Below are 22,302 nucleotides of genomic sequence, written 5' to 3' on the forward strand. Positions count from 1 at the left end.
AAAAGAGCCTGAGCCCAAGCAAGTATTCACTGAGAAGCAAAAGAAGTGGGCTAAGGATTTTTTGACGACACCGTCCCAAGCCGAGCTGAATATGCCTGACGACTATGGACATGAACTTCGTAGGCAAGCAAAAATATTGAAGGAGGAGAAAGAAAAAAGTAAAAAAAGCGGGAAACAAGTTGACCAGCTCGGGATGCAGAAGAAACAATCGATCCCCCCGCTCATAGTGAAAGCCGGTCCGGAAGAGGACCCCGAGATCATAGCAGCTGCGGCAGCACTTGGATTGACTGTAGCGAGTGCCATGAAACAAGCGTCCGAGATGGGTTTGACTCTTCGTGCCTTCTTAGGCCTTGAGGATGCGCCAGTATGTGAGATAGCATTACAATATGTGCGGAATGGGCCTCTCGTCGAGCCTGCGCGGGAAAAGAGTCTACCACCACAAATGCGAAATCTGCTACGTTGGTGCAAGCAATTCATAACATGGGCCGACAAAGAATATGTTTATGCGGATGTTACAGATGAGCATCACACCAAACGGTACTCTGTACAAGTTCATATGAGTGAATTGTTCCAGCTGTTCAATCTACGCGACCTCGACAAATCTATGCTGAGTTGCTACGTTCTGTAAGTGATTTATTTCTACCTCATCTCGTTCTTCATTGCCTGCACTATATATATATTGTCCTAACTATATTGTTGCGTACGCTATTATGCAGATTGAAGATTTGGGAATGCAAAATAAGAAACATCCATGATGTTGGGTTCATTGACCCACATATCGTTAATGGACATGTGTTACAACATCACCCCGAAGACGTGGAGAAAGACTTGTACAAGTTTCTTAGAAAGCATCAACTCAAAAGTCATATTCTATTTCCTTACCATTTTGGGTGAGTGTTTCCCTCTTGTGCCCATTCTCTTTTGTTTACTCCATGCATGGTATGTCTAATCGATGAGTTATGCATGACTGTGCATGTAACGTGTCCGCAGGTTCCACTGGATTCTGCTAAATATTGAACTTCACACCTCCAGAGTTCTAATCATGGACTCTATGGATTCGGATCCAAAGCGTTAGGCCGACATGAGAAAAATGCTGCAAAAGTAATTATTTTCAATCATTTGAGCTCTATATCGATCGGTCTCTTTCGTTCATTTCCTAATATCAAGTAACTAATAACTCCCTTGTTCATTTAATTTTCTTTGCCCTGTAGGGTTTGGAGACGGTTCTCAGAAGAAATTGTCGGTGAATTCAAACATGAGCTAGATTTCAGAAGGTTAGTTAATGTGGATAAGCAGCCACCGGGGACCAATCTATGTGGATACTATGTTTGTGAGAACATCCGGAGACACACCTCTGAGCGGAAGGCATCGGATAGCGTGCGGAACGCGATGGATAACTTGCGGAGGAGGCTTAGTCCAGAAGCTCGCTTCCGACCAATTCAAGAAGAATTAGCAGGATTTTTCATGAGGGAAGTCATCAATCCTAAAGGAGAACACTATACCGAGGACGAAGAAATTTATATGCATACCCGAGATTGAAACTTGTTCAAAGTTGTATATGGTCATCCATCCTAATTGTGTATGGAAACTTGTTCGAAGTTGTATATGGTCACCCGAGATTGAATATATATTATATATTCCTCTTGAATTCTTCTTGTTTGAAATTTCATATGCATGTATATAGTAGCGTAGAATATGTGTACTGAAACTTCATCAAAATTAAAATAAAACACAAAATAAAATATAAAAGAAATAAAACACTCCAAACTAAAAAGAAACCAGGTTTAGGGGGGCTAAAACCCTAAACCTGCGGAGGAGGCCTTTAGTCCCGGTTGGCCACGAGAACCGGGACTAAAGGTCCTCCGCCCCGACGGACCACTGGCGCCCACGTGGACGGGCCTTTAGTCCCGGTCAGCCACAAGAACCGGGACTAAAGCCTTTAGTCGCGGTCCGTAAGAGGCGCGACTAAGGGGGGGGGGGGTCTTTAGTCGCGCATATTTAGTCCCGGTTGCACAGCCGGGACTAAAGGCTGTTGCGAACCGGGACTAAAGGGCTTTTTTCTACCAGTGTATGCACACGCACATACACACACCAAACATCATGATGTTCATGGTTGGAAGTTGTTGGCTCGGTACAATTGTCTATTTATATATGTAAAGGTCTAAATGATATATTTCGTAGCCGTCCTTATTTTTCAAGTTAGACGTGATATTTTTCAGCAACCATGAAGTAAAGCCTAAGTAAATATAGTAGTACATGCATCGCGGTTGCTATGCGACCTTTTCCAGGGTGATGGCTAACAAGTTTTGACCGATATTTTTCTTTGAGAGCTCATGTATGGAGTTTGGCATTGTATTGTTCATACAAGTTACAATTAATGTTTGGAGATCTTATCTTCTCTTTTATGTAGGACAATGCGTTTACACAATACTATTAAAATGAGTATTAATGGCATAATTTTGGTGAAATTGTGATGCATAATTCTTTGTAATTCACATATATAAACTGAAATATCAAGAAAACAATGACTGGGTTTGAACACACTTTAAGTAAGGGATATGTCTAGGGCACATTTTGTTTAGGGCACATCCAGATGTGCCCTAATTATTGCCAATTTAAGTGACTCAATCATACTATAAAGAAAAAAATAAAAATTATCAAGACAAATCTTCATGTAAAATCAATGGCATATGACTTAGATGTGCAATACTTAGTGCACATCTAGATGTGCTTTAGCATAACTGTCAAGAATAACTAGTAAATGCACCTGCAATGTCCATTGATATTTGGTGAAATATTAATTGCACACTAATATTAGCTAAAACAATAATTACATGTTAAATATGGGATTAGAGTTGATATTAACATTTAGTATGACATTAATTGCATGCTAAACATGTTGAGAGCAATCCAAATTGTTGAATCGGGCCGAGATTAGGTAATACTATCTCCATTTCAAAATGTAGTGCCTATTTGTTTTCTAAAAGTCAAACATGTCTTTGTTTGATCAAGTTTAAGGAAAAAATTGTCGACATCCATAATACAAAATTAGTTATTCCATTCACTATGAAGTGTACCTTTATATTTTATCTATTTAATATTTCAGATGTTGACAGGTTATCCTAAAAACTTGGTATAAAAATATGGTGTGAATGGTACAATAAAAAAGGGACCTTAGGCGATTGTTTTTTTATATTTTTTTCAGTTACACCACGGATTGAAAACAAGCCCGACATGGCTTCTTCTTACTCCAACCCGCCTGCCTCACCTCCGGCGAGTCCTCATCCGAACCCTCGCCGGGGACGCTGCGTCAACCCCTAACTCGGCCTTATATGCTGCCTCTCTTTCCTACTCAAGCAAGCGAGTAAAAACAAAGCCAGTAAAAACATGAACAGGTGGGGCGAACATCGCTTCTCTTACCAAAAAAAAAATGGACGTTGTCAAAGATACCAGACACATTGGAATTTGGCAGCAACAGAATTTTGTTAGAATAATATGGCACGCCATGCACAAACACATGCGGAGCATAGGCATCTGGGAACACATTTTATCCATACATAATTTCGGACGACGAAATCAAGCGAATAACAATAGTTTTCTTCTAGAGTTGATCAATCACATGGAAGTAGTGGAGAGAATACTAACTCCCGCACGCACGCACCTAGGGGCCATCATTGCCGCGGGGGCCCGGTGCAATGGCGAGGACGCACGGGGCGATGCGACGGGAGACGACAGAAGGCCGAGATGTGGTCACCGCAGGCGAAACATGGACGGCGACGAGTCAGGCACGGTCCCGGCACGCAGCGCTATCAAACGCGTGCGAGATGCAGCACGGCTCTTCTGCCGCCACGAGCTTCTGGCTCGGCACTCGCCAGCAGAGAAGGAAAGCAAACCAAAACCCAAAATGGAAGCACAGCCGCGGACCTACTTTCGCGGCTTCTCCGGCGCATAGAATACGCCTTCGAGTCTCAGTTTGCGTAACCGTTTTTCCCAGCACCAGGGGACGTGCAAATCTTCATTGTGTTACATAGGTTGAGTCGAAATTTGCAAACACATTTGCTCTGTCATCTCTGACTGGACTACAACTAGGCCATCCCAGGTTGTATACTTAGTAAAGGAAGAACTTCTTAGTTCACGCCATGTAACGTGATGTTACCGTATGAATGATCATTCTTGGAAGCCCTAACATGCTCATCCATCAGCCCACTAAAGGATCGTTCAGTCCAAGGACACAAAAATGGTAGGAACATCCATAGATAGCTCCGCAACATGTTGTGTTGTCCCTTTTCTGGCTCCCTTCATCTATATCTCGTCCAAGACCTCGTTGAACAAGGAGCCTTCACCCCTGGTCGACGACAAGTATGCGACAGTGATCTCGAACATGAGTTCAGGAGCTCACCCTTGTGCCACCCAAAGAAGTCCTTCTATGGGTCGGCGTTTGTGAGGTTACCAACATGCTTGAAAACATGATATGCCTCACTGATCTCTTGCATGTCACCATACGGAGTAGTGGTGTGCACCATCTTGACAAAGATTCTAGATTCACCCTTCCTGAAGCAACTCGATACATGGTCAGCATAGAAACGTTCTTCCTTTTCCCGGCGTCTCTTATTCCCCAATACAGTTTTTATACTCTATTTATGTTCAACTCCTATCACTCAAGACTAAGTCATCTTTTTTCCTCAGCTTTTTCAGTTTTGAATGTTCCAACTATTAGATCAAGTGGATGCTACTGCTTGAGTGATCATGGGTTGCTATATATATGCGTGAGAGCGCGCGCGCACACACACATACCAGATGCCATGATGTTCATGGGTTGGAAGTTGTTGGCCTGTATAATTTTGCATTGATATTATTTAAAGGTCTATGACATGTTTCGTCACCGCCCTTCTTCTTTAAAATTCAAAATAATATTGTGCAGTAACCATGATGTGAAACCCAAGTAAAGATAGTACATGTAATGTGTTTTCGTGGCACTTTTAAGATAGTTTTGACTGATTTTTTTTTCTTTGAGAGCTCGTGTCTGGAATGTGGCATTGTGTTGCTTTTAAGCTGGAATTAATGTTTGGAGATCTTATCATCTTTTTTACATAAGACAATGTTTTTCATATGCAATGATACTAAAATTGGTTATTATAATTTAATAATTTGATACTGTGATGCATAATTCTTTGCCATTCACAGGTCGAACATAAACCAGAATATCAAGCAAAACATTGACTGATATATTGGACGATACGTCTAATTCTAAAACACAATTTAAGAACAATTTAAAGGGTTGATTTTTGCGGACCGCTGATATTTAGGACATTGATTTATTTTCTTCCTAAAATTCAGTAGTTTTTTCTTTTTACTTTCCTCTCTCTTCATAGTTAGGCACCAAGTGCATTATTCACCGGCAAGGTGATGCTTCCTTGAACGAGTTGCCGTTTCCATATTTTCTCTACCCAACCATGTAACCTAGAAGGAGGTTTCCATCCAGATAAAATTATTATTTTTGCTCTTTTGTATGATTTTTCGGCAGCATTTATTGGGTGCAGTATTGGATGATTGTTTGTATTTCTTATAGCAGAGGTTAGATGCTTAATTATTCATGAAAACAGATGGTACACGACTGTTACACAAAACAGGCGATTATGCAATTCTCCTAGGAGAGCATGCATGGTTAATGATTGGTGTATGAACCGAAGAAAGCAAAGGCCATGAAGAAAGAGGAAGCCTGAAGGGACACGAAGTTGGTGCTCTTGGGTGCCAGCACACCCTATATGCGCCAAATAATTTAGTAATTCCAAAAAAAGTTAAAAGAATCAAATGTGATCAAGTATTGTACTCGTGTAAAATGTTTGGCCTCCCATGGACTTCAGGGAAAAAAGAAAAAAAAATTATGATGACAATATAGCATGAATAGTACTTGTATGTAGCTTTTTTTCACGAATCTTTAACCCGCGATATAATGAAAGTCATTCTCCAGCGAATCTTTTTATACGAGTACAATACTTGATCATGTTTGATTCCAAAAAAGTTTCTGAATTTTTGAACTTTTTTTGAATCACTAAATTATTTTTGCATATAGGGTGCTCTGGCACCCGAGAGCACCGAAATTGGTAAAGCTATCTGGATGGCTGATGGCACACATGGGCTTGGTCTCTGAGCTATTCTCAGCTCCTCTTAGATCAGATCAGTGTTGAAGGCCGAGCAGAGCAGCAGCTGCCTCAGCTTCTTCAGTACCAGAACAGGTGTTCAGTCCTGCAGCAAGCAGATCACAGGACAAACGGCTTGAACGTTACCAACGGTTTTTGCCCATCCATCGCCAGGCCTCTATCTCCTTGCTCTTTGGTATTTTGAGACTTCGGCCACATCTTAGCAGCAAACAGAGGCTGTTTGCAGCAGCCACATCTAATATGGATGGACGAGATTCTTAAGCAATTAATTGCCAAGAACGCCATGACAGAAGTAGGGTACTATTGTGGTTCTTGCATCTTCACCAAGGAAGATAGTGGCACCAACAGCCAGTCCGGTCCTGCAAACCCAAGGTAAAATCCCATGCTTTGTGCATTGCATCCCCGAGGGCAGCGAACAATGGCAATGGCATGGTGAGCATCTTCAGTTTCATGGCCACAAATCTTGCAAATAATCGGCGGCGGTGGCGAGGCGGGTGGGTGATACGAACCTCGATCTAGGATATATGGTTCACTCAATCGCTATGAATCTAGGATACAATATAAAGGTAGTAGCAGCAATAGGTGTATCGGGGAATCGAGAGCCAGGGGGTGGGGGAGGGGAAACGCCCAACGGCGGCCGGTTCAGTCTTCCGTTCTTCGATGCCTCTCTCAGAAATGAAGCGCAATATATATATATGCAGGACACTCTCCCCTTGGGCCTTGTGGGCTGGTCTTGGGCTCCTCGTGGCAAGTTATATTCCCGTGACAGTGGGGTGTGGTCAAATGCCTGTGAGATCCCATCTGTTGGCTCGGGCTGATTAAGGGGCGATCCTGGATCGCTTCCCGGCCTTGGCTAACGCGTGAGGGTTGAGAGGGGAGTTAGGGTTCCTTCGCAAGGCCCGATTCTGTTTTTCGGGCCAGGGTTCAAGGAAGATAGATGGCGGCGGATGGATCGAAGTCGGCGACGTCGGGCTCGGGATCCGCAGCTACAGAAGAGATTGACAAGATGATGGAGGAGCTAGGGCTCCGTGATGAGGATCTGGATGATGTGGTGTTTGACGAGAAAGAAGCTCCGGCCAATGCTGCACGTTGGATGGCTGTTGCAAGGGTACACATCGATAAACCCTACAGCCAATACTGGTTCTTCAAAAACATGCGTGCAGCCTGGGATCTAGCGCATGACGTGAAATTTAGGCCTCTCGAAAGCTATCTGTATACGATGCAATTTTTCTGTTTGGGAGACTGGGAGCGCGTGATGAATGAAGGCCCATGGAACTTTCAAGGAAACGCTGTCGTGATTGAGCCGTATGATGGGATTACTCAACCCACAAAGATCCCTTTGTACTTTCTGAACATCTGGGTCCAGATCCGCGACGTCCCTGAATTGTATGCTCACCTTGTGCCGGCCCTTGGAGGGAAGATCGGCGAGGTGCTATTCACAGAAACCCACTCGCAGGATTTTGCCTGCAACTTCTTCAGGGTATGGGTGAGGATAGACGTCCGCAAACCTCTGAAAGACGATGTATCAATGATCAGGAACTCCAAGCGCTAGATATACAGAGTCCGTTATGAGAAACTGCCGGACTGGTGCGCTGTCTGTGGTCATCTAGGGCACATGTATAAGGAGCACGGGGATGGTGTTCACCCTCCGTCTGCGCTGTACTTCAAGGACCTCCGTGCATCATGGGCAATGCGCACAGGGGAAGGCCCAGGTGGAGGCCGAGGTCGCCGCGGTGGAAGGAGAGGAGGACGAACGGCTCATGCTGGTGGGCGTTCAGAGGGAAACAGGAACAAGGGGCTGTTTGGTGGTGAGGAAGACATGAATTCAACATCACTGGATGTGGAGATGGAAGAGGCCAACAGGAAGAAGTCTGATCGAGTGGATGTGGACCCCAAGAATCAGCTGGCATTGGTTCCTCATGTGGGTAACCCGGTTAGCCCTCCCCCGAAGAGGGATTCGAAGAGATCGCGCACTGATGGCAAGGAAGGCAAGGGTAGTAGCTCAAGCGTCGCAAAACCAGAATTGGCGGGCTCCCTGGAGGAGCGCCGCCGAGCACAATGAGTGCCCTTTGTTGGAACTGCCGCGGCGTGGGCAAAGCCGCGACAGTTCGAGAGCTTCACGACCTCGCGAGGAAATTTGCCCCTATCGTGCTATGTATTGTCGAAACCCAAATAAATGGTGCATGTGTAGAAGCGCTAGCTAGTACTCTTGGTTATGATAGAGCTTATGCTATTAATAGTAGTGGTAGAAGTGGAGGCATTGGTATTTTTTGGAATAATACAGTGGATGTTGAAATCTTGGGTGACTCGGTGTACCATATTGATGCTAAGATAACTGAATCAGGTACCGATCCGTGGAGGCTGTCCTGCTTTTATGGAGAGGCTCAGACACAGTTGAGGCACCAAACATGGGACCTCATGAGAGGTATTTGCAGTCTGAGCACCCTGCCATGGTTATGCATAGGAGATTTTAATGAGGTGTTATGTTCGGAAGAACATCAAGGAGTTGCTAATCGGAGTAATGCACAGATACAAGGATTTAGAGACGTTGTTGATGATTGAATGCTTATGGACGTTGGCTATCAGGGGAGGTTTTGGATCTTTGAGAAAAAAGTCACCGGAGGAACTTATACTCGGGTGCGACTGGATCGGGCTCTAGCAAACGCGGATTGGGTGACCAGGTTCCCAATGGCAGAAGTGACACATCTAACTGTTGCTACATCTGACCATGGCCCAATACTGCTGCTTACAGAGGGCGGACAGAGCCAAGGGGTACCGAAAAGAAGCTTCAAGTATGAAACAATGTGGGAAACGCATGAGGCCTGGAAAGAGACCATAACAACAATGTGGGGTGCGGGAAACCCGGCGATTAATATTCGAAGAATAAGTTGGCTGCAGTATCTCAAGATCTAGACCGGTGGAATGTTAATACTTTCGGTAGTGTCAGAAAGGAGATAAAGCGTATCAAACTTGAACTGGAGCAGTTGAGGAATGACCCTTTGCGTGACAGACCTAGCCATCAGGAGCTGAAAATGAATGAGAACTTGGTAGAATTGTACCACCGCGAGGAGCTTATGTGGAGGCAGAGGGCCAGGTTAGAGTGGCTAACCGCAGGGGACAGGAACACCAGATTTTTCCATATGAGGGCTAGTCTCAGGAGGAGAAAGAACATGATTAAAGCCCTCTCAAATGCCTTGGGGGTGCAGGTTGATGATCCAACGCAACTCAAGGCTATGGTCCAAGAGTTTTATGAAAATCTATATACCACTGAAGGGGTGCAGGACATAGAAGAGGTGACGAACCATGTACCTTCCAAGGTAACTCCAGAGATGAATGCAATCTTGTGTGCTCCCTACACAGGCGAAGAGGTGAAAGTTGCTCTCTTCCAGATGTTCTCGACAAAGGCGTCTGGGCCCGATGGATTTCCTGCTCATTTTTACCAGAGGCACTGGGACCTGTGTGGAGATGAAGTAACCAATGCTGTGCTCCGGATTGTCAAGGGGGAGGAGAGTGTTGAAGCTATTAATGAGACTTTGTTAGTCCTCATCCCTAAAATAGCAAGTCCGACATTGATGTCTCAATTCAGGCCAATAAGTTTGTGCAATGTTCTTTACAAAATAGCTTCTAAGGTGATAGCTAACAGACTGAAACAGATTTTGCCTGATATTATCTCCCAGGAACAATTGGCCTTTGTGCCGGGTAGGCTCATCACCGACAACATCATATGCGCGTATGAGTGCCTTCACTTCATGAAGAGGAACAGGTCGAAGAGCAATAGCTTTTGTGCACTAAAGCTTGATATGATGAAGGCCTATGATAGGTTGGAGTGGCCATATTTGCAGGCCGTAATGGTTAAACTGGGTTTTGACCAGTCATGGATCAACACAGTGATGGGTATGATTAACTCCGTATCATTCTCTGTTTTATTTAATGGAGAGAGGTTAGAACAGTTTAAACCTACGAGAGGTATTAGACAGGGAGATCCCATTTCCCCTTATCTCTTTTTGATTGCAGCAGAGGGCCCCTTTCGTTCCTTTTGAAATCTCGTTCTCAATCATCAGCTCTTCAAGGCATTAAGGTGGCACCTACGGCTCCGGCAGTAAACCACCTATTGTTCGCAGATGACAGCCTGTTGCTTTTCAAATCGAGTATTGAGGGTGCTAATGAAGTATCAAACCTGCTTAATGCTTATTGTGCCGCCTCAGGGTAGATAATCAATAATGAGAAATCATCAATATTTTTTAGCACAGGCTGTCCTCAAGCAATGAAAGAAGGCATTATGAACTCCTTGAATGTACACAATGAATCCCTCAGTGACAAATACCTGGGACTGCCTACAGATGTTGGCCAATCAGTCAATGGAACATTTAGATATCTCCGAGATAGAGTTTGGGAGAAAGTCAGAGGGTGGGTGGAGAAGTTATTATCTGCGGCCGGAAAAGAAGTCTTGATTAAGAGTGATGTTTATTCTGTTAAGTTCATTATAAGGAGGCGATGGTTTGTGGCTGGGACATATGATGGTTTCATCCATGTGTATAATTATGAAACAAGAATGGACTCCATAAAGAGATTCAAAGGTATTACCTTCAATTCCATAAGTAGATCCATTCAGTATTTCTTGGTTTTATCCTAAATGGATATAGTCTTACAACCTGCCAACAGTTCTACAATGTTTCCCTCCATTAATTCCATTACATAATGAACTATTTTCTCATATCTACAGTACGTACACCAGTCTAGGATTACAGACACTGGTATTTACTCGTCCAGAGCACTGGTCGTCCATCCAACCAAACCATATGTGCTCTCTACTTTTAACAAAATGAAACTTTGGGACTGGGACAAAGATTGGGAGTGCATACAAACATTTGATATGGAACACTCTGCTTCCATACGTCAAGTAGCATTTAGTCCAAAAGACACAAACACTTTTGCTAGTGCTTCAAGTGATCACACAATAAAGGTTTCAGTCTCTCTCTCTCTCTCTCTCTCTCTCTCTCTCTCTCTCTCTCTCTCTCTCTCTCTCTCTCTCTCTCTCTTCTACCACAACATTGATGGTATATGAAGGTAAGTTTAATTTTCTTCTAGACATTGACTTCGAATTCGTATGCTATGCGTGCTGTTCAGCTTTGGAGACTTAATTCTTCCAAATCTGAGTATACGTTGTGTGGCCATTCGGACAAAGTGAACTGCCTGGAGTTCTTCACTGGTGATGGTCAGCAATATTTGATTACTGGCTCTCAAGACTGTACTGCCAAGGTATATGCATGCCATTTTCATTAAAATATACTACAGTACGCGCATAGCATTTCTAGTAATCCATGTTTTTGTTTTTGCCAATTGAGATACGGAGCTTGCAGGAAAAGACATGTGTTCGTACAATAGATGTTTTCATGTCGCCAGTTGTTTCTGTCATTTCCCTTCCAGATACTCCATATTTAACTACAGGTTCAGAAGATGGCACTGTTCATTTGTGGAGCCGTTCTAGTTTCAGGTATCTAATCAGTGAAATATGATATTATGAGATATGAGTCAACTAATGTTGTCAGAAATTGTCGCACTGAATGTACATTTATGCCTGTTTTACATTTGTCCACCTTATTGAGAGTTTCCCTGTGGGTTAATAACATTTTTATGAAATTCGTACCGATTGGTTTATACTCAGGCTTGAGAGAATATTTAACATTGGCTGCGGTGGACCTGTTCGGAGTCTATGTTTGATGGGGTCAAATAGGTAATCAACACTATCCTATCTTATTTTGATTGAATATATTTGTTGAGACTGCCTAAGATCATTACTGTTGAAACCAAGAGAGTATTAACATATTGGCTGAACCTGGCTTATGTCCCTTCTTTTAAATTCATTTTTGTTCTAAACTGTCGATGTTAGAGCATCTCCAGCCGCGCCCCCAACAGCCCCCCAGGGTGACTTTTTTCGCGCTGGCGCCGAAACCCCCCCCCCTCCCCAGTCGTGCCCCCAAGACGCCAAAATCCGCCGGCTCGGCCCGTTTTTGGGCCCGGCGACCCTAGGCCGAACCCGGCACACTGGGGGGGGGGGGGTGCTCGGGGGCTTCAGCCGAAAGGGAAAACACACTTGGGCCACACTCTCAGGCGAAAAGTCAAGGCAATCGTCCAGATTCGCCCCCACCCCCGCGCGCTCGGCCACCCCCTGCCGATCCCGGCGTAGCCCATCGCCTAGCACAGCTAGATAGGCCATTCCCCGCCGGAAAAGAAAGAAGGTTTCGCCGCTGAAACGTCTCGACCACATTCTGGGCAAGTTTTCCGGCGCTCCGGCCGCGCAGGGCGGCACACCGGCTGCTGTGCACCCACAACGCCTGCCAAGTGTTTGGCGATTTGTCAGCTCGGTGATGGACTCAGACGACGAGTAGGCGCTCGCGGCGTTGCTGGAGGAGGAAGCCGATGCCGACGTCCAGGATGAGGAGCATCTCATGGTCCTCGCCGGCCTGCTCGCGAGCAATGAAAAGCCGCGGCGAGGTGGCTCGGCGCCGGGGTGGATGAAAGCAAAGATCCCGCACCGTCTGGAAGGCTATTGCATGCTCTACTCCGACTACTTCGCCGACGCTCCATTGCACGGCGAGAAAGTATTTCGGCGCCGTTATCGGATGAGCCGAAAGCTTTTCCTCAGGATTGTGAATTCCACTCGGGTGTTCGACCACTACTTCAAGTGCAAGAAGGATTGCACCGGCAAACTTGGATTCACCTCAATCCGGAAGTGCACGACAGCTATGAGGATGCTTGCATATGGAGCTCCCGGTGATTCAGGCGACGACTATGGGCGCATGGCCGAGTCCATGACCATTGAGTGTTTCTACAATTCTGCAGGGCACTAGTGGTAGTGTTTGGACCAAATACTTGCGATCACCCAATGCTGAAGACACTGCTCGAATCCTAGCACAGAATGCAGCAAGAGGATTTCCTGGGATGCTTGGAATCATCGACTGCATGCATTGGAAATGGAAGAACTGTCAAAGGCGGTTGCAGTGTGGTACTTGAGGCAGTGGCCACACAGGACCTCTGGATTTGGCACTCCTTCTTTGGTATGCCAGGAACTCACAATGACATCAACGTGCTGCAGTGCTCCCCTGTCTTTGCCATGCTTGTTGAAGGTCATTCTCCTCTAGTGAACTTCGAGGTCAATGTGCGGCACTACAACAAGGGGTACTACCTAGCTGATGGCATCTATCCGAGATGGTCTACATTTGTGAAGACTATCTCAAATTATGTGCCAGGAGGCAAGAACTCCCACTTTGCGAAGGTTCAGGAGGCTTGCAGGAAGGATGTCGAGCGGGCATTTGGTGTGCTCCAATCTTGATTTGTTGTTGTCCAGTACACAGCTCGGACCTGGTCGAAAGATCAAATGTGGGAGATCATGACTTGCTGTGTCATCTTGCACAACATGATCATTGAGAGCGAGCAGGAAGAGCCAATGTTTGACACAAAACCATATTATAGGCAGGGTCCTCTTGCGCAAGTTGATCACCAGCTACCGGCAACCTGGACTGCCTTCCTCAATATGCGTCAGGAGATCCGAGACTCACAGGTGCATCAACAACTGCAGCAAGATCTGGTGAAGCACCTATGGAGGCGCAAGGGCAACGCCTATCTCGACGTGTGATGAAATATGAGTTTTTATTTGTTGAACTATATAATTTGTATTGAACTATTTGTTGTTGAACTATTTGCTGAAAAATTTGATTTCTATTGATTTTCTGTGATGAACTACGTGATAAAAAATTTACTTTTGTTGAATTTGCGCCGAACCACAGTGAATATAGGCCGATTTGTGCCGATATCGGGCCGATTTTGCTCGGAAAGTGGGCCAAAAAGTGGGCTCATTTGCGCCAAAAATGAGCCGATATCGGCGCCTGGGGGCGGCGGCTGGGAACCCAATCGCCCCCAAAGCCGATTTTAGCGTCGGCTCGCCCCCAGGCGGCGATTTTTAAGCCTCCTAGGGGGACCAACGGCTGGAGATGCTCTTACAGTTGACGACTTGATCCTGTGCCTATATACACATGAACAAGGTCCTGGCTACAAAAATGACTTTGTTCCTAACTAAGTACTTACTAGGAACTAGTAACCGTGTACATGCACACTCGTCCAGTTTGACGGTAATATTGTTTCCAAGATTAGCCACAATTATTGTTGATTTCAAGATTAATTGTGTTTAATGCAATTATCACGTTTCAAAATTATTGATGATGTGATAGATACATCATTGAAGCAGCGTGAGACGTTAGATATAAGTGGTTGGATGGCTCGTATCATTTGGATTCACCAAACTCATGCTTTTATAAGTAGTGGTAGAATACTAACACAACTACAACACTACCGTAACCAGCAGCTAGCTAATTACATAAGCACACAAGGCTCTGAACCAACCAGTCCTTTGATTCTGTCCAAAGCACTACACTTGATCAAACTGGTACGAATTCTTGTCTAGTATCGTGTTTGCCTAATCCAACTTTGCCACGTGTGACTCTAGGACTCAGCTAGCATACTGACTCTTATTTCAGTACTAAATGAACATGAAATTAATCCTGACTTAAGATTGTTTCCAACTCTTATTATGAGTATGTAAATGCAGTATGGATGTATAGATTACCAGCTTTCTAGAATAGTTATCACTTCATATTATGCCAGACTTTTGAACTGGTCTTTTTATCTTGTAGGGTTGTAATTCAACAGGAGGGTGAAATATCAATCATGGATATTGATGCAATCTCTGAGGTAAGTCCACTAAAATGAACTTACATAGCTGCTAACCAAAATTTTGAATTCATCATGTTGATGAATTTTGCTAGCCCTATTACGTGATGTATATGATGACACAAACAGAATATACCAGTTATTCTCATTTTTTTTATACTTCCATTCATACTACATATTTATTGTTTTGCTTTTAGGAGGTAGTAGGTTTAAAAAATAACCAACAAATTCCGTACATTATAAGCCCAAGTGAATCTCTGATGGTGAATAATAAGGCAACAAAGACATTTTAGAGTTAGAAAAGAATGGATCAGGATTTATGGTACAGGGAGTTTAGGCCGACTTAGTATAGGGTGGTGCATACTGTAAGCGGGTCTATATGCTGGAACCACCTCTGATATTGTATGCCACAGTCAAGGTTGTGGTTTTCGGAATAAAAAAACATCAGTCCCAATAGAGAAATTTGGCGAATCGCGTCTGTCCCCAACCGAATCCCAAATAGAAAAAATTGAGAATTTTAAAATTTCGTATTCCTTATCTAGTTAAATAGAATTTGATTGCTTATTAGACGTGAAATCATTGGTCTTGCGGTACTGTGCCAGCTACAATGGTCTAGTTGAGGTTATGTGTTCGATTTCACTGTGGATTTTTTGTTTTTTTAATATATGTAAATCCTATTTTTTTCACGATAACTTGGTTTCAGATCCCACCAAAATTCGCCCAGATTTCAGACCGAATCCCAAAACTATGGTCATCGTGAACTTACTCGATTGTGGAAGCCCCCATGGATGATATCTTGGTAACTTTAAGGGGTGGGGTCACTTTGCATGGCCTAAATAGATGGGCTTTCTCTTGGCACACATTTCTCTTCTTTAGGTCAAGTTGCATCCTCTCTTTTATTCTAGTTGGCGTTGGCAACATTGTTATAGAGTCTAAAAGGACATTTTGGATTCACCGGTTACAAACCTTGATGACATGGTACTCACTATGTCTTTGCGAACTTGCCTCTCCTCGTGCTCCCGTGTTCAAATGTAATTGCTATTTTTATTAATCGAAGTGGGCACACTCTCCTCATTATAGGTAATAACATGCTTCAGAAAAACAATAAGTTTCTTTGTGTGGAAGAAAAACAATAAGTTATGTGAAACCAAATATATTTATGATTGGAGGGCTCGTGCTTACACATTACAGTATAGTTCTATTAACTTGATAGAAGTCATTCATGTTTATCGTTACATAATCTTAACATAATCATTTGAAGTGTTTTTGAAAACTGGTCAAGATTGTCATGTATAGCAGAATAAGTTAATTTTCACCCGAGATTTTCTTACAACGTTTCGTTAAAATTTTACGTTTAGTTTACAAAATAGTTACGCACTACGCTAAACTTTCTTATAAGGAAATCAAAACGTAAGTCATCAGAAATCAAATGAGAACCTAAGAAAAAAATATAAACTAATTTTCTGTACTTCTGGGTGTATGTACTCCCATCTTCGATATACCTTGTGCACGTGTTGATTATACCTCTTTATCATTCTCAATATACTTCATTAAATATTCTAAGATACCCCAATTTTGTCAAGAAAATAATATTTACGATGTACTTTTGGTAATATACACTTTTCATGTACGAACAAATCACTATATACATAAACCTTTAGAAAAATGTAGACTCACTTCAATTTTTTCATGAAACTCATTTTTGGGTCTCTAGTAATTATTAATCAAGTATATTAAAAATAATAAAAAGGTATAAAAGATTCATCAATGTGGTATATACTTAAGCATTTTCCTGGTGATAGTTATCCTCATGTCTCATATACTACCATGTGCTATATATACTAAAAAATAATGTACTACCAAAAAGTGCTATATATAGTAGAAAATATTCTTATATACTACTCCCTCCATCCCGTGATAAAAGATGTTATTATATAGATGTAATAACATCTTCTATTCTTGGACGAAGGGAGTACACCGCCAGCCAGCCAAACTAGTGCTTGTTCCACCTGGTCGTAAAGGCTCTGCTAATTGTATAAAGTAACTCCAGGTAGTTACCACCTGATCATAACGGTTTTCCTAATTGTGGTAAAAGAAAACTCCATCTAGTTACGACCAATGCCTAGGCAAAAACTAAAGATAAAAAGATATAATTTTGTACTAGTAAAAGAGGGCACGTGGTGTGTGTAGTGAGAGACTTAAATAACAAAATTAGCATTTGCTTGTAGTAATTACCATGTACTCTGTAGTTCCTTACTACACATGCCGTGACTCTCCACACCATCCAACTATGATTGCTGTAAAATGTAAAATTTGTGTAGTAACAATGTGTAGTGGTTTAGAATTTGAATAGGACATCGTCAACAATCTATCTCTCGATAGTAAAAGTAATATGAAAGATCTAAACCAACACACGATATTATTGTGTTCACATTTTATATTTTACGGTAATATTACCATGTGCCCCATTTTTTACTATAAAAGTCTATCTATTTACTATTGACCTTTTGCCTAAGCACTGATGGTCACTAGCTGCACTTGTTTTACTACATTTAGTAAAGCTCTTTACGGCGAGGTGAGAATAGCAGTGATTTTTTTAACACAAGAATAGCAGTGATTTGGCTGCCTGGATGTGCACGTTGGGCTGTCCGGAGTGTAGAATTAGTATTCTGCGCTCTGGCTAACTTTAGCGCATCCATATATATATGTATATACTAGCACAAATGCCCGTGTGTTGCAATGGAAGAAAATATCGCACATTTCAACCCTAATAAAAAATCTAAAAATATACACTACATGTCGGCTAGCTTACAGAAGGTAAATAAGAATTGTGATAAATTTACAGATCAGTATTTACAACCCGTCTCACGTCAAATTGTTATAACCAGATGTAAGGAAACATCCTTTTGGAAAACATTGCATAGAGTACAAAAAATAAGTAAATTGGAATTAGCAAGTTGAAATAAAATTGTACACTGTAATTTCAAATCCAAATTAGACAGCTCCATCAAATATATATATATATATATATATATATATATATATATATATATATATATATATATATATATATAAATAATACAGGGTTCAAAGAAATAATTATGGTATGATTTTTTTCAAATACAAGTTAGACGGACGACCGTATTAATGATTGATTTAGCAAAAAAACTCCCTCTGTTTCTATTGGAATCTCTAAAAAGTCTTATATTTAGGAATGGAGGAAGTAAATGATAAGAGAACTTACAGAGTAGACATTTTAATTCTACAGCCCAAGATCAGTTGTCAATCATGAACCCTAAAAGAGGGGATCATCGAATAGATGAAACATTTTGGTACGTGCATGTAGCTGCAGGAAACCTCTGTACCTCTCCGTAGCACATAAAACCACCCAGAAGCAAACGAACCAGCTTTGAGCCTTTGACCAGTCAAAATTAGATCCCAGATGAATGCCCTGTAAATCAAATACGTATATGCATTGAGCCCATGACACCGCAGCACAACACGCTCCACTGAAGTTAGTAGCAGGAGCCCTTGCATCCATACTTTGGGGAGGCTGCGAGGAGCTCGTCCACGGGAAGTTGTCCCTAGTCCCGGCTGAAGAATGTATTTAGTCATTTAGTGTCGATGCAAGGCAGTAACCATTTCTTGTCTTCATCCTCGTATTGTATAGCATATAGAGGTACAAGGGAGAGAGAGAGAGAGAGAGAGAGAGAGTTACACTGTAACAACATACATTTGGGATCCTATCTATCAGGGCGCGGGCACGTAGTCATACTGCATGGATAGGGACGTGCGTTTAGCATCCAGGAGAAGTTGTTTTCAGCATAAAAATATTCAGTCTAACACCGATGACCACGACAACAATGTCCTTCTCTTCTTCCCCTACTTCTCTTGGGCGTCATCATCGGCGGCTGGCGAGCACGGCTGAGTGATATATGGTCACGGGCTCACGGCCTAGTTGTTGAACTTGAGGCATGGGCGGGAGTGGTTGCAGGGAACCGGCGGGCGTGTGTATCCGAGACCTTGCCCAGGAGGAAGTTGGACGACACGTAGAAGACAATCAGCTCGCCCTACGATACCTGTTGTCCAGCAGCTCGCCCCGTGACCTGCAGATTATCCTGGAGCTTGAGCACCCCGAGTGCGGGGAGCACCACCACGTGTCGGAGCGAGACTGGGCCCAAGAATCAGATTGCTCAATTACACGATGAGTGATTGTTGGATACCGTAATCAGGCAGGAGTGCGCCGCATGATATGAATCCCGTCGAGCGTGATGCCCACCATGACGGCTCCGCCCAGATCGAGTACATGTCCTTGATGATCAACCACAACTTCGTAGCGGATTGATGCGGTGTTGGTCACGTAAAGCGGCGCGACGACCACCACGGTGGCTCCGTCCAGATCGAATACATGCCCTTGATGATCAACTACAGCTTCGTCCTTTTGAGGAGAGAGTCAGAGTCTTTTGTCTAAGTCTAATGATGATGATGGGCCAGGTTGAAGCAGGCACATCAAGTTTGCAGAAACGTTTCTGACCAGATAAAACTCCACGTGGGCCAGATGAGATGATGGGCTTGGGCTGATCGACCCTATCGAGTCCACCTGAGCGAGATCAGATCAATCGATCGATCCGGATTCGTCCAGCCATCGGAAGAACAAACGTAGGAGAGAAAAAAAGTAGGAGACAAATCTCAGCCATCAATCTTGAGGTTAACACAAAATTGACGGATAAAAAAGGATGACATATGAAGAACTATGAAAGCCTCTGTCCTTTAATATTAGGTAAAGATGAAGGTTGTCTGCAGAACTTGTCAAGACTCATTAAGTTTTTAACGGTTTAAGAGTTCTCAAATAATATAAAATAAATAGTAGAACATCACTGCAATGATATAAGATGATCCAACAGAACGATTGTGAAAATATGGTTTTATGTGCCCTCAGCAAAAAAAAATCATCTTAGCTCAGTGTGACAGACTCAAATATTTGTTTTTTTCCTTGGTACATACCATCGTATTTTCCCAATCCCTCCATTAGATCATCTTACATTATAGTCCTAGTGTTACCGTATCTTTTTCCGTAATTTATGGAACCTTCCACACCATCAAAACTTCAAACGGGTTCCATGGTTACTATTGATAAAAAGTCCTCCTCCTATATCCACACACACACAGGGGGATGAATAGTTCGACCCTAATCCAAAAATGCTCAAAGAATTATGTCACAACTTTGTACCGCATGGTAAATATATTCCACAGAAAATTATGTCACAACTGAAATGCTCGAATTTTTCCACTTATCCAAAAGTGCTCGAAATTTTCCACAGAAATTAAATTTAGCAACTGAATATGTAGTTGTGTAAGTGTGAGCTAAAGTGTTTGGAATGCATGTGTATCTGCCTCCCATTAATCCAGCGCTTTCTTCTCATTATGTTATAGACAAGCACATCAGCCCCCTCAAATGAACTGATCCAAGTTGACCCCCCAGAGTTGCGGTTCCTAGTTGTCCAAGAGGTGTCAAGCCCACTGAAGATCACCAATATTACTGATCACCACGTAGCTTTCACTATATGGTCATCAACCAATAGAGCGGACTACAATGCATTGCCTACCAAAGGAGTTCTATCACCTAATGCGACGGTACAAGTTGTTGTAACAAGAGTTGCACATGACTGGGTACCAGCAGACCTCGCACCTGAGGAGGTAGTCTACGTGAAGGGCATCGTCGTGGTCGAGGGTTTAGATGCCAAAGATGTCACTTATGACATGTTCAAACCAAAGACAGGCCGAATTGTGCATGAGGTGGAGCTGGATGTTGTTTCTGTAGCCTCGGAGGTATGTCCAACTCTTGCCCAATTTTCATATGTATCTACCTATATATGGACAATTTTGATATGTTTTTAACCGTACTGTTGGGTGTTTGTCATCAGATTATACCAAACATAAGGTTACCCTGGACCTTAGATGTCCATCCAACAGAGCCATGGTGAGTGCATATTTCCCAAAGAAATTGCACAATATGAGCTTGTTGCTAGCATATGACGGTATTTGCAAGAAATTTCTTCACTGCCATCACAGGATAATGACCACTCAAGGAGATTACCACGTTCATATATGGAACTATGAGACACGGGTAAGTACTAAGCACATAGTTAATAAAATATACTATGCATGCAGGAACGAATTATGTGCTCCCAAGAGTTTTAGAATAAATTCATGTATTTTGGAAGATTACACCAGCGCGTAGGAAATTTGTAATTTGTTTGTGATATACGTATAGCTAGTACCAACTATATGTGTAAAAATCTATATGATTAACATATATTATACAATAGAGAAATGATCCACATTACAACCCTTACCTTGCTAGGTGGTTTAAAACTAACCACCAAGCTTCAAAATCGGTCGACATACACCCCAAACTAACCACGTAGTCCAAAAATCAACCCTCGTCTATGTTTTGACTCAGTTAAGGTTTTTTTGACCACATTGACTGCTGACTAGCCATGCCAACTCAGCAGCCCATGCCAACTAAGCCCAGTGCTGGGAGTAAAAAGGTATTTTTGCCTTTTGCAACTCTGTTTTTTATTGGCAACAGAACCTCACGTTCTTCTTCCATGACATGTGGAGATGCATTGCAACCTATTGAACTTCTGTACCCACATAATCTCTCCTTGATTACACCTCTGGTCAGTAGAATCTTTGCAAGGAAGACAAGTTAATAGCTTCGCGCATGAACAGAGAACGAAAGGCAAGCATACTTCGTTTTCCCTCATTGCAACCTAACCATCAGGGAGCCGCAGACTAAGACACCAGCAGAAAAACTCGCTCGTCCTCTCGTTCAGCAGCACAACCATGACCCCGAGCTACTCAGGACACAGCAGCCGCCGCCGGTGATCGGCAGTGCTGCTCCTCTGCCACCCTCTCTCCTGTCCCTGCAGGCTAACACGAGCCCAGCCCACCTCACCCCACCAGAGCCGCCTCCCCTAACAACCTCGACACCTTCTGCCATTGGAGACCGAAGAACGGCAGCGCTGCACCTCACCTCTGCCGGACCCCGACCTCTCATGCTTTTCCAGTAGCCTCCTGGACCCCTCAATTACGGAAACCGTGCGCCAATTTCCTTCATAGATCCCTTCTTCCCCATCTCCGGCTAAGATGCCAATCCGTGCAGTACCGACAACCCCTGCTCAATTCCTCATCTATTGAACCTTCCCAGGGTTGGGTTGGGCTAGAGATCGAGTTCAGTTGGCTGCCGTCGTCTGTCGGGAGCAAAGCCGCTGTCATAGAATAGAATGCATGCGCCAGGGAGAAGAACCAGTACTCCTCCGGTGAGTAGGGGACACAGAACAAGCACCTCCCCGGTGCCAAGGACCGCAACGTGCCAAGTGTCGCTGCTGGTTACGATGTCCTTGCTCCC

General features: G+C 43.3%; 1 pseudogene; it reads left to right on the forward strand.

Moving 5' to 3' along the window:
- The first annotated feature begins 8,219 nt into the window (after positions 1-8,219).
- LOC123076592 (uncharacterized) overlaps positions 8,220-22,302 on the forward strand; it is a 45,109-nt pseudogene continuing 31,026 nt past the window's right edge.

The sequence above is a fragment of the Triticum aestivum genome, chromosome 3D (assembly GCF_018294505.1).
Source record: "Triticum aestivum cultivar Chinese Spring chromosome 3D, IWGSC CS RefSeq v2.1, whole genome shotgun sequence".
NCBI lineage: Eukaryota > Viridiplantae > Streptophyta > Magnoliopsida > Poales > Poaceae > Triticum > Triticum aestivum.